The sequence below is a fragment of the Rattus norvegicus genome, chromosome 4 (genome assembly GCF_021556685.1).
Source record: "Rattus norvegicus strain SHRSP/BbbUtx chromosome 4, alternate assembly SHRSP_T2T, whole genome shotgun sequence".
In the NCBI taxonomy this organism is placed as follows: Eukaryota; Metazoa; Chordata; class Mammalia; order Rodentia; family Muridae; genus Rattus; species Rattus norvegicus.
The window spans coordinates 116337122-116352424 of NC_141537.1; the positions used below are offsets into that span (position 1 = coordinate 116337122).

At 44.8% G+C, this 15303-nt stretch overlaps 1 long non-coding RNA gene across 1 annotated transcript; it reads left to right on the forward strand.

Moving 5' to 3' along the window:
- Positions 1 to 1088: 1088 nt before the first annotated feature.
- On the forward strand, positions 1089 to 9033 carry LOC120102316 (uncharacterized). The gene is made up of 3 exons (XR_015686700.1): positions 1089 to 1299; positions 8002 to 8161; positions 8889 to 9033. It is a non-coding gene; the product is annotated as an uncharacterized LOC120102316 (long non-coding RNA).
- Positions 9034 to 15303: the final 6270 nt, after the last annotated feature.

The following is a 15303-nucleotide window of genomic DNA, read 5'->3' on the forward strand; positions in this document are numbered from 1 at the left end:
GAAGGTGGGGTTACAACGCAGTCCTTCTCTATCCCTTGTGGCCCATTTCTAATTTTTCTTCCAACATTTCAATATTACCCCTCTTATACAAAGAACCTCCATGTCACTCACCTGCCTCCTACCCTATTTTAGCCTTCTTTTGTGAAGGTTTACAAAATCAAAATGGATGTGGAATCTGCACTTTCTAGATTCCCAGACAAACACTATAGCCATGAACTAATGAGAGACCCTGATCTTTAAAGTATATCTAACTCAGAGTGGAATTGTTTGGCTTCCCTACACTCTAGAACAATTCTCAGTGCCTTTTATAGTGTACTAAGGTATATTTTTACTGCTGTGATTAAACACCATGACCAATGCAGCTTATGGAAGAGAGTGTTTATTTTGGCTTAAGGTTCCAGAGGGAGAGCCCATCGTGGTGGGGAAAGCATGGCACCAGGCAGCTGAAAGATCGAGTCTTCAGCCGCAAACATGGTGCAAACGCAGTGAACAGGAAGTGGGGTGAGGTTGTAAACCCTGCAAGCCCACCCCAGGTGTGCTTCCTCCAGCACGGCTCCAACTGTTCAAGACTCCACAGCCTGAGACAGCATCACCAACCTGGGAACCAGTGCGTGTGAGCCTACGGGGGATTCCTTATTAAAACCACCACAGGCGTTTCATTTCTCTGCCATCCTAAGACTCCAGTCTTATGACCATGATGGTTATTTATAGCTTTCCGCTACACTAAACTTTGATTCGTGTCCAACCAAGGGGAAGGTCTATATATCATAGCAGTGTTGCTTATGTGGACAGTGAAGAAAAGAAAACAATAAAAAATAACCAAGACAAATGCAGTTCGAGTAGGGCACATTTCCTTTTTACAAGTAAATAAAAAGCACTATAAACCACAACGGTCCCCAACATCATCCCTCTTCAGATAATGGTGCCTGAATCTCCTCACGACATGAATAACATCAGAGCTGTGCTTCAGAACCGGGCTATACAATGACAACAAGGGTAATTGTGACATGTCCTGAAACTCACCCTGGCAACAGACACTCACCAACTCTGTATAAATGTTCCCCTTATACTTCATGACTTGTTCACCAACAGAAAGGCTACACTGGCATTTCTACGCCCCGGAAATAACTACAAAGGTCATTGTGACCAAAATGTAGGGAGCTTCCCCTTATTCAGAGGACATCTGGCCTTCACCCTTTCCGTCTTGGACCCACACCGCAGTGCAACAAGATATGTGCTGAGTATCAGGCTGCAACATGCACAAAAAGAGCCCAGATTCCCATAGGAAACAGCTTTCAGGTTGGTGTGTCCTGGTTGGTTTTGTGTGTCAACTTGACACAATCTGGAGTCATCTGAGAGAAAGGAGGCTCAGTTGAGGAAATGCCTCCATGAGATCCAACTGTAGGGCAATTTCTCAATTAGTGATCAAGGTGGAAGGGCCCAGCCCTTTGTGGGTGGTGCCACCTCTGGACTGGCGGTCCTGGGTTTTATTAAAAAGCAGGTTGAGCGATCCAATAAGTGGCATCTCTCCATGGCCTCTGCCTCAGCTCCCACTTCTGGGTTCCTGCCCTGCTTGAGTCCCTGTCCTGACTTCCTTTGGTGATGAACAGCAGTGTAGAAGTGGAAGCTGAATAAACCCTCTCCTCCCCAGCTTGCTTTTTGGTCATGGTGTTTGGTCACATCAGTGGAAACCAGAAAACAATCTGGTTCTTTAGTCTTAAGACAAAGGATGTCACCAAAAGACTCAGGAGCCAACAGCAGTGATCTACTTTTAGAAAATGCCACTTAGAGTGATAGACCCTCTCTAGTTGGACTTGACCTGGGAACTAAGGTGCAGGCCAATCAACAGTCATCAAGAGTCGATCTGAGAGGGGCTGAAGTAAAGATGTAGACAGAGGAGACCTGAGTAAGGGAAGGCAAAGGCGCTAAAAACCAGGAAAGGGTCCATAGGATGGATCTGTACATAAAGATGTCTGTCATCATCAAGGCCGACCTGAGTTCAATTCCTGGAACCCACGTGATAAGCAAGAACTGGTGCTGCCAGGTGTTTTCTGATCTATGCACACGTTTACAAGCTGTGATATGCATATGAGCACACACACGATTTAAGAAATCAAAATCAGGGGAAACTAAGACCCTGTCCTCATTAGGTTTTTATTACTGTGATAAGACCATGACTAAAAGCAACTTGGGGAGGAAAGGGTTTGATCAGTAGGTCCTCTGCAGGGCAAGAATACTGGCTTGCTCAGCTCAGCTCAGCTCAGCTCAGCTTTCTTACGCAGTCCATGGTAGCACCTGGGCAGGGGTGGCATCTCCCACTATGGGCTGAGCCTTCCAACATTAATCATCAATAAAGAAAATGCCTCCACGGACACGCTCACAAGGCAATCTAATGACGTCCATTCCTTAGTTGTGGTTCTCTCTACCCAGATCACTCTCGTTTGTGTCAAATTACACTCTCGAAATTAATTAATTAATTTAATTAATTTAGTTAACTAATTAAAACTAACCAGCACAGACTCCCATAACCAGTTACAGTTCCTAGGAACTTTACATAGTTCTTGCAACAAAAACTGGACAAAGACCGGGGTGTTTCTGTGGAGATTGGTTCATTCTTGGGAATATTACAAGTCAAGCCAATGGAGCACCTACACACTCTGCGCATGCCCCTTACCCAGCTGGGGAGATGACCATGCGATGCTCCCTGTCAGTGGAATAGTCAGGTGGCCCTGTTGAATATTTCTTGAACTTGGCTCGGTTTACCAGTCACTGGCCTTGACTAGGTCTGCTAGAGACAAATGCAGCCAGGTCCACTACCTGGTAACCATACCATACTCTTTCTTCACCCACATACACGACCAGCCTACATTTCACCATGTAACCTGTCTTTACTGCCTGTGTAGGTGGAACGAAGCCCTACCACAGCTACCAAGATGTAGCTGTGAAGATCCTTAGTTACCTCATCTTTAACTCCCTGTTCACTTAGGCAATCTGAAATGGTCTCCTTCAGATTGGCGGGGGCGTTTTAGAAACCATTCATCTCTGCTTACAACTTAGTCTGCTGTAATTAGCTACATTAGGTAGAAGAGTATGAGAAAGGATAACAATATCTCATGTGTGATCCTCAAAGTGGGCTTCGTGGGAACCAGTAGGATCCTGCAGAGACTGGCTTGTTGGCCTCAGAGCCCAGTCCCTCCTCTTAACTAGACATCTTAGCTATCCATACCTAGCTGCAAGCCCTCCGATTAACCATCCTCAATATCCCAAGCCTTGGCATTTTAACCTAATTCCTTCTGACCCTAAATCTGTTTTCACTGTATCAGGATCTCAAACTAAATTAGTGAGGACAGATGAGGGAAAGAAGATAGACCCAAGAAGCAGTTCAGTTCAGTGTTCTGCAATTGGACTACCCTGTCCGTAGGGAAGAAGGATATTCCAGAGGGAAATTTAACACTTCTCGTGTAGAGAGTTGAATGGTGGAGCCATTCTTGGAAACAGAGAACATTACGATACTAATGCCATGGGGAAGGTTGAGAAACATAAACTTCACCTTGAGCATGTTGAAAGTAAGATGATAATGAGACGTCAGAGGAAATGCCAAGGAAGAGTTGGAGATGCTGGACTGCTGTTCAGTAAGCAGTCTGACGGAGAACAGCAGTCACCAAGTCAATTGCAGATGGCAGTTGATGCTTTGGGCATGAGTAATGATAGTCACCAGCAAATCCCAACAGCTGGGTAGAGGAAGAATCAGATCCACTACAGCAGCAGTTCTCAACCGGTGGGTGGCAACCCTTTCACAGGAGTGGCCCAAATCACCGGAAAACACAGATATTCACATTACAATTCATAACAGTAGCAAAATTACAGTTTTGAAGTAGCGACAAAAATAATGTCGTGGTTGGGGGTCACCACAGCATGAAGAACTGAAATAAAATGTCACAGCATTAGAGAGACGAGAAGCAAACAGAGGGGATATGGTGTCTGGCAATCCAATGAAAGGATGTGTTTCAAGAAGCTCTGAGTGTGAGGACTGACAACTAGAACCAGCGGGGAAACAGTGCCCGGGAGGTCTGTGATGAAGATCTCAGAGCTGGCCTTGATAAGAGCTGTGGAGACGGAATCGGGAGATAGAAGCAGATCATGGAGAATGAAAGGAAGAGTGACTGATAAAGAAAGACAGACCCAGGTCCAGAGAGGTGTCTCAGTGGTTAAGGGCATGAACTGCTCTTGCAGAGGACCTGGGTTCAATTCCAACATCTACGCGACAACTCACATCTGTAACTCCGGTGCCATAGGACCCAATATCCTCTGCTGGCTTCCAGAGGCACTACACACACAGCACAAACACTTATATACATAAAATTAAAAATAAATATACATAAACAACAAGAAAGAAATACAGACCCAAAACTACAGAATTCCTAATTTAGGAGAAAATGAAGAATATGGTATTTAGGAGCAGGAAAGATGGCTTAGCACTTGAGAATGTGTTGCTCTTGCAGAGGACACGGGTTCAGGTCCCAGCAGCCATGTCAGGCAGCTCACAGTGATCTGTAACTCCAGCTCCAGGGGAATCAGCACCTCTCCAGGCCTCTTACATTGCATTCATGTACCTGTATCAATACACATACACATACAACTTAAAATAAAATCAGCATCGAGACTCCCCATGTTCTCCTCCAGAGTCTAGCCTGATGAGGTAGAGTCTTCACCCTTCCTCAAGGAAACTTCTCTTTGCAACAGACAGAGACCATTAGAGAAAACCACAACCAATCAATATCCAGTGTTGTGAAGCCCAGTCCCAGTGGATGCCATCTACAAAGTACTCCCATACTTAAGGCTCAGGAAACATTTCAGAAGAGGGGGCAGAAAGATTGTAAGAACCGGAGGATCATAGACTTTGCTGTGAGCCTGGGCCCCCTAGTAACATCAGAAGCCGTACCCATAAAGTCTCACCTACATGACCACAAACATAACATGTTACACTGGACAGAGAAAAGTCCACCAGGCCTTGACCCTACACAAAGAACCTCAGGCAACTGAGTAAATCTGGGAACAAAAGAGGTGGTCCTTCCCAGGAAGAGCATCCCAACAGGCTGTCCAGTGTCAGATGGCCAGCTTGAAAAACAGACACACAAGTAACATTATATAGACTCAACAGGTTATAATTAGGAATATATATAGATGTAGATAAGGATATAGATATAAATGCATAGGCATCCAATAACAATTGATCAGACAGAGGCCACAGATATGAAGGAGAGCTGGGAGGGGTGTGTGTCAGGATTAGGAGGGAGGAAAGGGAAGAAGAAAATGTTGTAATTAAAATACAATCTCAAAAATTAAAATTAAATCTCAAAATTATATATATCTGGATGTGGTGGCGTGCACCTTTAATCCAATGCCTGGAGGCTCTCTGTGGACTCTCAAGCTCTGTGAGTTTGAGGTCAGCCTGGTTGATATTGTGAGTTCTGGGTCAGCCAGGGCTACAATAGCGAGGTCATATCTTAGCAATAAATAAAGAAAACAAATAAAGAATTGTTTAAAAATAACACAGTAGCTAGAGGGAGTGTGGAGTCAAGGACAGGTTTTTAATTTGCGTTTGTTGGTCAAATCTTGAACTTGCTTCCTTGCCTGTGGGGATGACTCTAGAGATAGCAGTTGAAGTTTACAGGAGGGAAAGGCAAGAAATCTTGGCCAACCATTTCTGGGAAAGCAGGATGCTGCTATGCTGAGCACAGAGGGAACAGAGGAGACAAAGGGTGAAGGCAGCTCAATGGAAAACTGTCAGAAAAACCTCCCTGGATGATTGTTTCAGTTTTCTGAGAAGCAGAAAGTGAGGTGTGCCGTGGCTATGGCCAGAGGTTGCACCGTACTCTGAGCATAAACTGGTGGGGATTCCCTAGACTCCGTGAGTCAGCAGGTTCAGGAGGTACCTCCAAACCCCGACAGACCACAGAACGGAGCTGATTCTGGGACCAGGCTTTGAGAACCATGCCATGGTTCTGAAGATACCCATTTTCTGACCCACCTGAAATGCGCTTTAAAGAGTGGAACAAAGTGGGGAGGGAGGGCCCCACAGATAAAGCCATCTACCCCCAAGACTGACAGTCTGAATTCAAGCCCCAGAAACCACATGTAGAAGCAGAAAACCAACTCTTCAGTTTGTTCTCTGAACACACAAGGGTGCCATGACATGATCATTGTATACACAGGCACGTGCACACACAAAAAAGTAAATGTCTGTTCGTCTCTGTCTCTCTGTCTCTGTCTCTGTCTCTCTCTCTCTCTCTCTCTCTGTGTGTGTGTGTGTGTGTGTGTGTGTGTGTGTGTGTGTGTGTGTGTGTGTGTGTGTGTAGAGAATGTAGCTCAGCTGCTAGCATACACGCCTAGCATGCACAAAGCCCTGGCTTCAGTCTCTAGAACCTCACAGACTGGGCTTTGTGGGGAGCACTCACAATGGCAACATCCAGGACATAAGGGAGGAGGATCAAGAGTAAAAGGGCATCTGTGGCTACATAGCAAGCTGGAGGCCAACCTGGGCTACACCAGAATGTGTCTGATGTGTCTTAAGTAAGAGTTCCCAAGGATGTTGCACGAGGGCATGCAGTCATCTCTGTGGTACTATGTCCTCTTGTGCAGTCTCCTCCCCCTGGAGCTATTTGCTTGTATAGCCCAGGAGCCATCCCTGACCTCCTGTGGAGAGTTAATAAATCGTTTTCATTCCCAGTGTTAAATGGGCTCTTGTAAACACATTGTACCTTTCCATTTACAACGTAGAGACGTGACGTTATTTCCTTTCCTCAGCAAATGTTCCACATTCAAATCCTGAAACTTGCCAGCAATTTGCGCTAACAGCTTAACTTAAAAACGGCCCATAATTTGCTACAAAATTGGATCCTTATGTGTTTTGTTGTAGGACGGGCGCTACATCTGTGCTTGCATTGGCTTAATCAACCTCTTTAGTGGCGGGACCTGAAAAAGCACCCTGAGCAGGAAGAGCCGCCACCCCCATCCTTCAGGCATTTTCCTAGCAAAGCTCCCATATTCAGGACAATGTAGACTCTTTTTTTTTTGTCTTTTTGTTTATTTATTTACATCCCAAATGCTCCCCGTTCCCAGTCCCCCCTCACGGAGACCCTGTCCCTATACTCCCTCTCCTTCTCCCCTCTGGATAACCCCCTACCCCAGTGCATTAAGTCTCTGCCAGGGTAGGCGCATCCTTAGAGCTGTAGGTTTAATCCAGCACTTTGTGCTGTTGTTTAAATTCTTTCTTGAAAATCGCTTTTGATTTGGATTGCGGTGCTCAATGACTTATCACATAAAAAAGGGGGGACAAAGTGGTCCTCCTCTCTATCCTCTCATCCTCAGAGAGACACCGAGGATGTCATTGGCATCAGTATTGATGGTGGCTTCACTCCTAAGCCACATCACAGAGTACTGGAGGTGTGTAACAAGCAGGCTGGTGTGGTTGGTCATGGCCCAGTCACCATCACATCGCTGCATAAGCACAGAAAGCCAATTGTCAGAGTAGGTATCTTCCTGGTGGAGATGGCAATGCTGTAGCTACTGAAGACAGTGATGACTCCATCAGCAATTTCAACACCAAGGGAAAGAAATGAGATAAGGTTTGAGTTTGCAATCTTGGTCCTTACCTACTGATGGCATTTTGAGAAATACTGGCAAGTTGGGGCAGAGAGACACAGCTTAAAGGGTCACCAGGCAGCAGTGAGTCCTCAGAATACTTTGTCCTAGCCACTTCCTGCCTCTCCCTCTGCTTCCTGTCCCATGAGATGAGCTGGTTTGCTCTCTGGTACCCTATCGGCCATGATGTTCAGCCCCACCTAAGGCCATAGCAACAGAACCAGTCAACCATTGAATGAAACCTCTGTAACCTTTCTAAATCCTTCCACATTGCTTTCATCACAATGTTGTAATGATGAAAAGTCTCGTTGACATGGGGAGCGAGTAAACAGTGGACATTTTTGGATTTATCTCCAGGAAGAATGGCTGCCTGGGCAGCTGTATTGTAAGAACTGTCTCTCCAGGAAAGGTGCTTTCATTCAATCCTTTTCCACTGAAGAAGGCTTGAAGAAGCTTCTGGATCTTATGGGTACAAGTAGGACTGCTGCTGCCAGAGAAAGCCAGAGAACTCCATGAGGTAAGGAGTCGTGAGACTAGCCCGCTGGAGCAAGCAGAGCGTACAGATGTTATCTTGAACAATACAAATACCAGTATGAACCCACTGAAAAGTACAAGTTTAAAGATCAAGAGCTGAGGTTGAGGAGATGGCTCGGCTGGTAAATATTCACTTCCTCCTCACCTACATACAAAGCCAAGCATGGTAGTGTGTGTCTGTGACCCCAGAGCCCAGGCAGAGAAAGAAGGATCACTGGTGCTTTCTGGTCAACTAATCAACCTGAGTCACTGAACTTCTGCTCCAGTGAGAGATCCTGTCTCAGAGCAATGAGGAGGGCATGGGCAGAAGACGACGCTTAGTGTTCATCCCTGGCATCCACATGTACATGCGTGCAAATGCAGGCATGATGATGAGTAAAAACAGGAACATACACACATGGGTACACCAGACACACACACACACACACACACACACACACACACACACAACCAAGAACACTGTCCACTAAAAAGCACAATAAACCCTGCATATTGCTAACGATTGATCAGTAACAGGCTATCTGACATCCTGATCTTTATAGCATCGTGGAACATGCCAGACACCTTGATGCAGGGCTGTTAAAATCTTTAGGAAATTTTGAAGTGCCAGATTTTATTAACTCTTGATAATTCACTTAGCAGGTATTAGTTAACAAAGTATTCACCTATAAGAACTTGAGTTTTACTATCAATGTGTTCCCTACTCACAGGACCTAGCATCACGCCTTACTGGATGACCAAGAAACTCATCTGAGATCACTGCTCCAAAAGGTGTGCAAACCAACCATGCCAAAGTCCCCTCTGCTATGTCTTCTAATCCAATATAGAGATCGAACAGCCCCATGCTGGCCCACACTGACGGCTTCTGTTGGCCACTTTCATGGAATTGTGTCCATACTCTTGGCTCAGCTAACTGAAATCCACTTCTGCATTAACCATAGCCACTGCAGTTCCTGCGCTCTGTGTTCTTAAGTAGTCTGCATGTGAGTTTTATGTAATCAGCATCCTGAAGGTAGTTCACATCCATTTCGCTTCCTAAGCACCAGTCACCCTGGTAGCACATTTTGCCTCAGTTACTCTTCCCTAGTCCCTAGGGAGAAAGGTGCTATTATTAACCCACTTCTTCCCAAGGTTTCAAGCTATACTCCTTAAATAACGTGTGCATGAGAATGTTTTTCTGTGGTTTAGTGCCAGGGACTTTCTGGCACTCTGAAGGAAGCAGTCAGCTTCCGCTTTCCCGGTGCAGAGTTGTTGTGGTTGATGGCTTGCCTTTCATTCCTGGATTCCAGGAAGCGCACAAAAGCAGCTGGCCCTCACACTCAGCCGAGGCGTCTTATCAGTGAGGCTTCACTGTCCTGACTTGATTTGCTGGGTTGCACTGCTCCTCGATGTTGACAGCCTCAGAACCTTTGGGAGAGGGTCGAAACAGAGATAAATACAAGTAAACACATGAGAATGCACGGCGAGTGTATCCTGAGTCCAGTGGCAGCGGCCAGTGGCGGGGAGGTTAAGAACAACAGCCACTATTTGAGATGAGTAGGATATCATTCCAGACACAGATTTATTGTTCTCTTTTTATTTTAGCTTTGGGTTTTGTTAAAGACAGTCTCACTGTGTGTGTATCACAGACCGGCCCAGAGTTAGTGATCCTCCTGCCTCTGCCTTCCAAAGGCTTGAATTAAAGTATGATGTGCCACTATACCTTCTAGTGTTCAAGATTCATATATCTAAAGAAGATGGAGCCGCTGGATTTGTTCTTTGGAAACCCCTGAGATCTAAAAAAAACAAAAACAAAAACAAAAACAAAAACGAAAGAAAAACTTTTGGCCAGAGCCTCAGAGGTCCTAAAGGACATAGAATTCTATTACAGAATTGTGTTAAAAGCTGATATTATGTAATCCTTATGCTATGAATATATTTCTGTTTAAAGAAAACATTTTCTCTACTAAAGACTTTGAATTTAGACATGCATGTGTGTATGCCTGGGATCAAGATGGCAAAGGTCTGTGTCACTACTGTGCTCTGTTTTCCCTGGAAAATGAGTACGGCTGCCCATAAGGGTCAGCATATGAGCAAAACCTTAAAATGCATTCAGAATAAGCGAGCTACGCTGTAACCCTTCCCTCCACCTAAGGGGATTTAGTACTGTTCATCATTCTCAAACTGGAGATCTAGAAATGCCAGGAGGTGCTTTGCTGCGACAGCTGTGGTACAAAGGCATTGCTGCTGTCTCTTCGGCACGGCTGAATGACCTCGGGAGGTGTATTATGACCTCTGATGATCCCACACTGGGGAGATGGTCCAGTGGCTAGAACCACCAGCGGCTCTTTCAGAGGATCCAAGTTCGGTTCCCAGCACCTACATGACAGATCACAACCACCTGTAACTCCAGTTTCAGAGGATCCAACATCCAACACCCTCTTCTGGCCTCCACGGGCTCTAGGCATGCGCACTGTGGGTGTTCATACATACAAGCAGGCACACATACAGTTCCAGCTAGCTTTAGGCCAACTTAACTCAAGCTGCAGGCATCATAGCGAAGGGAGCCTCAAATGTGAAAATGTCACCATAAGATGAACAGTAGGTACATCTGCGGGGCATTTTCTTAATTAGTGATTGCTGTGAGAGGACTCAGCCCATGGTGGATGGGGCCACTGCTGGGTCCTGGACTTTATTTTAAAAAAGACTTGATTAAGCCAATAAGCAGCACCCCTCCATGGCCTCTACACCAGCTCCTGCCTCCAGATACCAACACTGTTTGAGTTCCTGCCCTGACTTCCTTCAGTGAAGAACAGCAATATGAAAGTGTAAGCCAAATAAACTCTTTACTCCCCAAGTTGCTTTGATCATGGTGTCTCATCGCAGCAATAATCCACTACAAACATACACAGGAAAATAAAACCATCTTTGTTCAAGTTTGATAGCAAGACACATTTATCATTCAAATTTCACCAGAAATAAAATTGTAAAAAGATAATGAGGAGAGAGAACTAGCCTGCTGCACTCCCTTCTGGAATGAAGAGGGGAGACTGTCCTGTAGAGTTTCTCTAGACGGCTTCATGCTGGAGTTCTATGCAGCCCCTCTAGAATTCTAGACAACTCAACTCTATGATCACTGCCATGGTTCCAAGTCATCTCAGCAACGGCTCCTGCAAGCAGAGAGGTGACAGCTCAGGGTGTCAAGCTTTGTTGCTTTGTTCCAAGGGTTTCAATTGTTTCCTTGAAAGTGCTGGCTTCCAGATTGGAGCTATAGTTCTGTAGTAGAGCACTTATGTAGCATGTGCAAGCTCTCTCAGTGAACAGTATCATGCACGCGCTGGCCCCTGGAAGGTAGAGGCAAAGAGGATCAAGAGTTTGGCCAGATTTTGCCAAAAGCAATCTACAGATTCAATGCAATCCCCATCAAAATTCCTACTCAATTCTTTATAGAAAGAACAATTTGCAAATTCATTTGGAATAACAAAAAACCCAGGATAGTGAAAACTATACTCAACAATAAAAGTTCTGGGGGAATCACCATCCCTGACTTCAGGCAGTATCACAGAGCAATAGTCATAAAAACTGCATGGTATTGGTACAGAGACAAACAGATAGATCAGTGGAACAGAATTGAAGACCCAGAAATGAACCCACACACCTATGGTCACTTGATCTTTGACAAAGGAGGTAAAACCATCCAATGGAAAAAAAAGATAGCATTTTCAACGAATGGTGCTGGTTCAACTGGAGGTCAGCATGTAGAAGAATACAAATCCAAATCGATCCATTCTTATCACCATGTACAAAGCTTAAGTCCAAGTGGATCAAGGACCTCCACATCAAACCAGATACACTCAAACTAATAGAAGAAAGAGTGGGGAAGAGTCTCAAACACATGGGCACTGGAGAAAATTTCCTGAACAAAACACCAATGGCTTATGCTCTAAGATCAAGAATCAACAAATTGGCCTCATAAAACTGCAAAGCTTCTGTAAGGCAAAGGACACTGTGGTTAGGACAAAACGGCAACCAACAGATTGGGAAAAGATCTTTATCAATCCTACATCTGATAGAGGGCTAATATCCAAAATAGACAAAGAACTCAAGAAGTTAGACTCCAGAGAGCCAAATAACCCTATTAAAAATGGGGTACAGAGCTAAACAAAAAATTCTCAGCTGAGGATTATCGAATGGCCAAGAAGCACCTAAAGAAATGTTCAACATCCTTAGTCATCAGGGAAATGCAAATCAAAACAACCCTGAGATTTCGCCTCATAACAATCTGGATGGCTAAGATCAAAAACTCAGGTGACACAACAATGCCAACCAACCAGAGCTTCCAGGGACTAAGCCACTACCCAAAGACTATACATGGACTGACCCTGGGCTCCAACTGCATAGGTAGCAGTGAATAGCCTTGTTGGGGCACCAGTAGAAGGGGTCCTGCCAAGGTTGGACCACCAGTGCAAGGGAATGCAGGGTGGTCATAAGGGGGTGGATGGGGGAGGGGAAGGGGATAGGGGCTTATGAACAGGAAATCGGCAAAGGGAATAACATTTGAAATGTAAATAAAGAAATATATCCAATAAAAAAAAGTTTGGCCAGTCCACATAAATTTCATGTTTTAATTATTTGTTGACATTGTGGTCTATGAATTCTCCAGCTCCCTGTGGACCGCTACAGAGATTCTATCCCTGCTTTGCATCTGTGCAAGTGTCTCTAGAATGAGACACTTAAAAGTTGGGTCCCTGGACTGAGAGTGATGTATACTTTAAGGTTCTGTAGACATTCCCAGAATGCTGTTTCACTTGTCCCCAGGTCTATCTGCTTATTCTCCCACCAAGGATATAGTAAAGGACCCCTTTCTCAGGAACATGATGGATATGATCAATCTTCATTAAAAAAAAAAAAAAACAATCGTCCTTTGCTAATTTTGTCAGCTCGCTAGGCTGAGCAGTAGTCTAAATGTGCTTGAAAAGTGAGACCAATATTTGAATCAGCAGATCTTGAATAAAGCAGATGTGACTGGCCTTTAATGTATGTGCTTTTATCCAATCATTTGAAAACCTTAAGAGAAAAAGACCAAGGGCCCCAGAGAAGGCATGCAACCTCCATACTGCCTTCAGGCTTGAGTTCAGCATTGACTTCTGCCAATATGCTCCATTTTAAAGAGAGAGAGAGAGAGAGAGAGAGAGAGAGAGAGAGAGAGAGAGAGAGAGAGAGAGAGGCCTATAGTCCTCGAGAATACTGATTAATACATTTGTTTAATAAAAGGTTGTAATATCTGTGTCTTGATTTGGGTTTTATTGCCCTGAAAGACACCATAACAAAAGGCAATTCTTTTTTTTTTTTTTTTTTGGTCCTTTTTTTCGGAGCTGGGGACCGAACCCAGGGCCTTGCGCTTCCTAGGCAAGCGCTCTACCACTGAGCTAAATCCCCAGCCCTCAAAAGGCAATTCTTAATAAAGACAAATATTTAATTGGGAATGGCTTACAAGTTTAGTCCATTATCATCATAGTGGGAAGCATGGCATCTTGCAGGCAGACCTAGTGCTGGAGGAGCTGAGAGTTCTACATCTTCATCCAAAGGCAGCAGAAGGAGACTGTCCCATGCCAGCAGCCAAGAGAAGGCTGATTCCATGATGGTTGGAACTTGATCATAGGAGACCCTGAAGCCCACCTATACAGTGATGCATCTCCTCCAAAAAGGCCATGCCTACTCCAATCAAGCCACATTCCCTAACAGGGCCACTCTCCATGGCCGAGCATTGAAACACATGAATCTATGGAGACCAAACCTATTTAAGCAACCACGATCTGCTCAGTTTCAATTTGTTATGTTTTAGTTAACAGTTAAGTACAAAGATCAATACAAAAATGAGTCAAGTTCTTATGTAATCCAAGCTGACCTCAAACTACCTAAGTAACTGAAGATGGCCTCTAACGCAAGATCCTCCTGCCTCACCCTACGGAGTGTTGGGGTTAGAGGGATATACCACTGCATCCAAATATTTAGTTAGTTTGAGACAAGGTTTCCTATAGACCACGCTGGACTTTAACTATCTATTTAACTAAGGTTGAGCTCAAATTCAGGATCCTCCTGCCTCAACTACATAGTATTGGAATTAAAGGATTTGCTGCCACACCCATTTTCAAAGTTGTTCACATTTTATGGTTTAACCATTTTTCTGTGCTTTTTCTCTGAAGAATATTTGCCTTTTCTCTGCTGGGCACTTGGGCTTTCTTTGACTTCATTTGCTTGTTTTGCGATTCTCATTTCTGTAAAGTGTGCATGTCTCACACAGTAATCTGTGCTGGGGACCTGTAGCCACTGAGCCATGACTGAGCCATGACAGCCTCCGGGGGCCAGGACTGTTCTTCCCTCTCCACCCACACAGCACACTGGGGCCTGCTATTTTCCTTCTGCTGTTTTCTCCACTAATTAGCCTATGTTCTATCCTCTAGAAATGCTCAAATACCTTGATCTGTCTATCTGTCTACCTATCTACCTACCGATCTACTAGAGTAGGTGTGGCCTTGTTGGGAGGAGGTGTGTCATTGTGGGTGTTTCTTTGGACCCTCCTCCTAGCTGTCTGGAAGACAGACTTCTGGTTGCCTTCAGAACAAGATGTAGAATTCTCAGCTCCTCTAGTGCCATGCCTGACTGAACACTGCCATTTTAATGATAATGGACTGAACCTCTGAACCTGTAAGCCAGCTTCATTTAAAGGTTGTCCTTTATAAGAGTTGCCTTGGTCATAGTGTCTCTTCACAGCAATGAAAACCCTAAGACACCATCATCATCATCACCATCATCATCATCATCACATACTCTGTGTGTGTGTGTGTGTGTGTGTGTGTGTGTGTGTGTGTGTGTGTGTGTGTGTCCTTTGAGACAGGATCTCTTATGGACCTGCCTAGAACTTTCCAAGTAGCCAAATAGTCTGGGCTACCTGGGCAGTAATACCCAAATAACTGCCTGTCCCCGCCTCTCTCGTGCTGGGATTGCAAGCACACACCCCAACAATGGGGTTTTTACATAGGGGCTGGGGATTGAAGTCAGGTATTCATGGTTACAAAACAAGCTAGCTGACCAAGCCATCTTATTATCCCCAACCCTCAAAATCTCTAATACATAACATGTTTG